We start from the raw sequence: 6,364 nt of genomic DNA, 5'->3' as shown, positions 1-6,364 counted from the left end.
CTGCGGGTCCCCGGGTCTTGTGGGCACAGCTGAGTGTCACCAACGCCCCAGCACGGCCCACGGAGGGGCGAGTCGTCAGGCCGCCCTCCACCCAGACCCCCCTTGGGCTCGAAGGCTCCAGGCAGGTGCTGTGTCTCTGAGTGGTCCTTCCCCACCCTGGGCCCAGCAGCCTGGGACCTCTGGTGGCCGTCTCGTTCCGCCCCCCCCCCCCGCCCCGCCATAGAGGGGCCCTGGGCTCCCAGGATCTGGGCACTCAGACAGGGGACTGGCCCAGGGGTCAGAGGCAGACCCCCCTGCCTCAGGCTGACTTGGGGTGTGTGGCCTGAACTGCCTGCCCTGCAAGTGGTCTTTGTGGTTTTCTGAACTTTGGGTGGCGGTGGGAAGCCTCACTCCCCCTGCCCAGCCCCGGTCTGGGACCAGGAGAGGAACCTGCCACTTGAGGCTTATTTTCGCCATGGGTTTAAAATGACAGTAATGAGCAACACTGATTAATCCACTGTGTATAGATACTTCCCAGAAAATACGTGTTTTGAAACTACCTCGAAGGAGAGCTAAGGAATCACATTTTAAGGGAACGGGGACAGTTGCAGGGCCATAGTGGGTACTGGTGGGGCCTCTGACTCTCTCCCCCATCGTCCCTAAAGGTTGGTTCATCACAGGGAAATTTATTAGGATTTTATCATTGAGGGAGAGAAGGACCCAAAGCCAATTTGCCTCTTTCTCAAGAAACAAGGTGTACATATTATCATTAGGTCTCCTCTGACCTCTCGCGATGCAGAAAGTACTCGTCAAGGATTCGGGCCTCAGATCTCAGTTCCCAAATTATTCTTACTCACATAAAATGTAAATGTTAGCACACAATTTTTTTTAGTGTTTTTATTTATTTTTGAGACAGAGAGAGACAGAGCGTGAGCAGGGGAGGGGCAGAGAGAGAGGGAGACACAGAATCCGAAGCAGGCTCCGGGCTCCGAGGCGGCAGCCCAGGGCCCGACGCGGGGCTCGAACTCACGGACGGTGAGATCACGACCTGAGCCGAAGCCGGACGCTCAACCGACTCAGCCACCCAGGCACCCCGGCCCTGTTATTTTTCTGTACCACATAGAATGTGGGGTTCTTTGGGAACAGGTGTAAGCATCGCAGCAGAAACGTCTGCGTGTGCCTCCGGGGGTACGAGAGAGGCCGTCTACAAGGCGTAGCGTGTACAGGCCTTGCTTCCTGGAGGGGCGGGAAGGGACCGGGGCGGGTCCAGGCCAGCTTTAGATAAGGAGTAACTAACAGGTAACTAGCAAGGATCCAGCTATCCACGTGTTCCTTGGCTTCGCACAGGGCATTCTCGGTGCAGTGACGGGAGGGGGGAGGGTGGTCCGGTCTGTTCACACAAGACTTCGAGCCCCGGGCCCAGGGGGGCCAACCACCGCCACCCGTCAACGCTGCACCGTGGGTGGGAGGTGGAGGGAGAAAACTTACCCGGATCCACGTTACCTTTCTCGCTCCTTAAGCCAATTCTGAGTTCTGATGTGGAACCTGGCTCAAGATGCTATCAGGTGTCCCCGGGGCGGGGAGGCTGCCCATCACACTCTGACACGCCTGGTGAATAAGCTTGAGACTTTACAAGGTTCCTATGCGTTCTTTCCAAGGACAGAATTTGACCTTGCTTATCAGAGCGCACGTGCACAAGCGGGTGTGTCCCCCAAGAATCACGGGCAGAAAGCGTGAAAGCCAGGTCCCGAGACTCCTCGCGGACCCAAGTGGCTTCTCTTGGTAGACAACTCTTGATTTTGGGGGTGTTTTTGTGTGTTTTGTCTTTTGGGTTTTATTTTCTGGTTTTTGTTTTTTGTTTTAGCTTGTTTTTAACGGTCATAAAAAAATAAAATATCCCATTTAAAAAAATACTTTATTTATTTTGAGAGAGAGAGAGAGAGAGAGAGACAGCGCATGTGGGCGAGGGGCAGAGAGGGAGACAGAGACTCCCACGCGGGCTCCATACCGTCAAGCACGGAGTCCGACTGGGGCTCGAACTCACGACACCGTGAGATCGTGACCTGAGCTGAAACCGAGAATCGGACACTTAACCGCCCGAGCCAACTCGGCGCCCCCCGAATTTCCCAAAGTACACCCCTCGCAAGCCTCCAAGCCATCGCGCGACGTGAGAGAAGCCAGGCACAAAAAGGTACCCGTTAAACAATTCTGCTTATGGGAGAAGCCCCGACTAGGTAAGTCTCTAGAGACAGAAAGCAGGTGGGTGGTTGCCAGGGGCTGGGGGGAGAGGGAAATGGAGAAGGACGGCTTAACGGGGGTGGGATCTCCTTTGGGGGTGGGGATTAAAATGTTTCAGACCTAGCTGGAGTCGTGGTGATACAACACTGTGAATGCACTAAGTGCCACTGAATCGTGCACTTTAAAAAGGTCCATCTGGGGGGCACCTGTGTGGCTCCGTAGGTTACACATCTGACTCTTGATTTCGGCTCAGGTCACGATCTCGCGGTCTTTGAGTTCGAGCCCCGTGTCGGGCTCTGTGCTGACAGCTCGGAGCCCGGAGCCTGCTTCGGATTCTGTGTCTCCCTCTCTCTCTGCCCCTCCCCAGCTCGTGTTCTGTGTCTCTCTCTGTGTCAAAAATAAATAAACATTAAAAAAAAATTTTTTTTAATGTTAATTTATATCTGAGCCTACTTGGGACTCTCTGTCCCTCTCTCTGCCCCTCCCCGGCTTATGCACAGGCCCTCTCAAAAATAAATATTAAAAAGATAAATAAATAAAAGGTTAATTTTGTTATGTGAATTTCACTTTAATAAAAGGGAATACTGAAATATCCTCTAATGATCTAACAGCTACCGTCTAGTGACCTCATGTTAATAAGGTTAAAGGATAATTTTCTCAAGAAAAAGTAAAAACCTATGACTCCTGTACAGACAAAAAAATAAGCACGTGTTCAATATTTGAACTCGTTATTCAGGGACCCAGGCAGAGGTTCTAACTGGTTCTTAAGAGGATCCAGAAAAGCAGACACATTTATAGACCAGGATGTTGAAAGGAATTTGCAAATGGATCTAAAGTGGCTTCTAGGGAGGGAAGGAAGTCAGGGAACCTCCCCCCTGCCAGCATTTGTTTGGGGGCCGTAGGGCAATTATTTTGTGTCAGCATCGTTATCAACAACTTGTAGAATCGTAAACTCCAAGGCAGTAGGAAGGGAAGAGCTCTGTGGAATCAGGAAGTGCGCTGTGATATCACCACTTTCCCTGCCCCCCCCCCAGCTCATTTCCCCCTCCAGAGTTTGAGATCGGCCTTGGTGGGAGCATCGCAGGCATCGGCAAAGGCTATAAATCAACACCCCCCACCCCCACCCCGTCCAGTCCCCTCCGTTTGGACACTTACAGCACCTCCGTGGGATCTAGTGCCATGTGACCCCCCAGGGCCAGATAATGCACCTTGCAGCTCCCACCTGGGATCCTGAGGCACACGTTACGGAAGCCAGCAGCCCTACAGGGGGTGCCCGGCCACTCGAGGTCCCCTCGCAGTCCAACCGCGCGACCCCCAGCCCCCGCTCTTGAAGCCCCCGGAACCCGTCTCCTCCAGGCTTTGCTAGTTTATGGGCAGGGGACAGCCACACCTGCGGGCTCTCAGGCCCCACCCCAGAGTCCCAGGTGGTTCTGCCCTCCAGAACATCAGAGAAGCACTGCTCTTCCGATAACCAGCCCGGAGGCTTCCCGCATCCGGCCAGGGCAGAGTCACCCTCTGGCCTTGCACGCGCGTCCCCGGGGCTCTTACCTCGTGAGGCCACTCGGCCAACTTCAGACAGCACTGGGCACCTGCCGTGACTCCCCACCCTTGTGTCCTTGCCTTTTGCTTTTCCTCTGGGGCTGGTGACAGGCTGCAGGGAGGTCTGCTCGCTGGTATTTGGTCGTCCCCAGTGCAGGGATCCTGTCCCGTCCACCAGGAACAAGAAGAAAAGCTATAGAAGGGATTCGAGGAAGGGAGGGTCTGTTCCGATCTCCGATCTCCGGCCTGATAGTCTTGAGGAGTTCCTCAAATGCTCTGCTGAATAGGGGCCGCCCACCATTCCTTCCCCCCAGGGCACCCCCATCGGTTGACTCTTGATCTTGCTCAGGCCTTGATCCTGGGGTCGTGGGATCGAGCCCCCCGCACCCCCCCTCACCCCCATCAGGCTCTGTGCTGACAACGCAGAGCCTGCTTGGGATCCTCTCTCTCTGCCCCTCCCCTGCTCACACTCTCTCGCTCTCAAAATAAATAAATAAACTTAAAACAACAACAACACCCTATCTCTGAATTTTCATCTCAGATGCCGGCTAATCCAAAGCTGTGACCATCGAGATCCTGATGCCTGGCTGGCTCCGTTGGTAGAGCATGCGACTCTTGGTCTCAGGGGCATGAGTTGGAGCCCCATGGTGGGCCCGGAGATTGAAGAGGGAGCAGCTCCCTCCACCCCCTCCCCTGCCCCAGGTGGGACATGCGTGACATTCCTCAGCTGCCCAAGGACAAAGGACCGAACACAAGTGGTTGAACTGACAGAGATCACAGGACCTGAGTCTCCACCAGTTTGCAAATCTTCGTAAATTACAAGAAAAGGCACTCTTACCAACAGTCTAATGTCCGGAAACCACAGCCCCAACATCGCCTTCCCCTCCGTAGTGAGGTGGACATCAAAGGCGAGAAGGAAATGCGGGGAAAATTAAGTTTCCTTATAACCTGCAGCCCATTGACAAATACTCGAGGCCAATACAGAATTTAACATTTCTTCGGGGAACCCCCTACTGTCTTAATGTTAATGCTTTGCTAAGAGGGAAAAACAACCTTAGCTTGACAATAACTAGGCCTCCAGTAACCTGTGAGTCTTTAGCATGTGAAAATCCCTTTAGGGGGCGCCTGGGTGGCTCAGTCGGTTGGGCGACCGACTTCGGCTCAGGTCAGGATCTCACGGTCCGTGAGTTCGAGCCCCGCATCGGGCTCTGTGCTGACAGCTCAGAGCCTGGAGCCTGTTTCAGATTCTGTGTCTCCCTCTCTCTCTGACCCTCCCCCGTTCATGCTCTGTCCCTCCCTGTCTCAAAAATAAATAAATGTTGGGGCGCCTGGGTGGCGCAGTCGGTTAAGCGTCCGACTTCAGCCAGGTCACGATCTCGCGGTCGGTCCGGGAGTTCGAGCCCCGCGTCGGGCTCTGGGCTGATGGCTCAGAGCCTGGAGCCTGTTTCCGATTCTGTGTCTCCCTCTCTCTCTGCCCCTCGCCCGTTCATGCTCTGTCTCTCTCTGTCCCAAAAATAAATAAACGTTGAAAAAAAAAAATTAAAAAAAATAAATAAATGTTAAAAAAAAATTGTTTAATAAAAAAAAAAAAGAAAATCCCTTTAGGAAACTTCCTCTTGACCTTACCTCCCCCAACTCTAGAGTATATAACCAGTCTCTCCTCAGGGTCCTGGGGCAGCTCTATCCTGCCCACGGGTCCTGTCCCGTGCTTTAATGAAAACCTTTTTTGCACCAAAGACGTCTCAAGATTCCATAGCCGTTTGCTCGCGGACCTCACGTCAAATTTCATCAGTTTCTTGATCCCTGCTCAATCGAAGTACATTGAGAGACCCACCTAAGCCACACTTCAACAGCACCACCTAACGTCCCAATGTTGCCGCTCTCACCCTGAGATACAGTAAGGCCCTGTCACAAAAGTACTCTTCTTTATCCTGGTCTGCAACCTGTGCAGCTGGCCAGGGCTTTATGTTGAGAAGGGCTACCTCATTTGGCCCCAAACCTAAGCAAGAGCTCAGTGAACGCTAGTTATTAGCTACTAAGAACGTCCGACCTAGTAACAGTAGGCAAAGCCTTTCTTCATGGGGCCTGGATTCTAGACTCTTCTCCAGGAAGCGATTCTGACGGTTTTGTTGTTTGTTTTGGACCCACAGGCTTCATTCAAAAAGCAGCCCGCCTTTCCCCCAAAGCTTCTCACTTTCCAGATGTGAAAGGCTTAAGCTCCAGGCGCGTGCTGGGCTGGCCCTGATAGAGGCCCACCCTGTGCCAGGAACGGGGCAGGCTCTGGGGGAACAGGCCAGAAGAGGAGTATCTGCAGACATTGCTTGCCAGAGGTCTGCTTGGAAGGCCTGACGCAGACACAAGTGCCCTCCGGGCAGAAGTGAAAGGCCGGACGGACAAAGGATTTTCCAGGGAGAGGGAACAGCATAGGACAGCATGGAACAGCACTGAGAGGTTGTGATTGAATAAGGAATATATATTCGGTCTTCGTCTCAGCCCTGGCGTACAGATCCTAAAGTCCTTAGAACTTCCTAAGTACTGAGAGTGGAAAAGGCATATTGATGTCCTTGTGATGACTTTTGGAAAAGCCCCTAGGTAAGCTAGGGATGAG

This window comes from Lynx rufus, unplaced genomic scaffold (assembly GCF_022079265.1).
Source record: "Lynx rufus isolate CCGP_SWC_20201006 ecotype Redwood Valley unplaced genomic scaffold, mLynRuf1.p SCAF_2, whole genome shotgun sequence".
Lineage (NCBI taxonomy): Eukaryota > Metazoa > Chordata > Mammalia > Carnivora > Felidae > Lynx > Lynx rufus.
The sequence above is the reverse complement of the archived record's forward strand: the minus strand, read 5'-3'. Positions refer to the sequence as shown.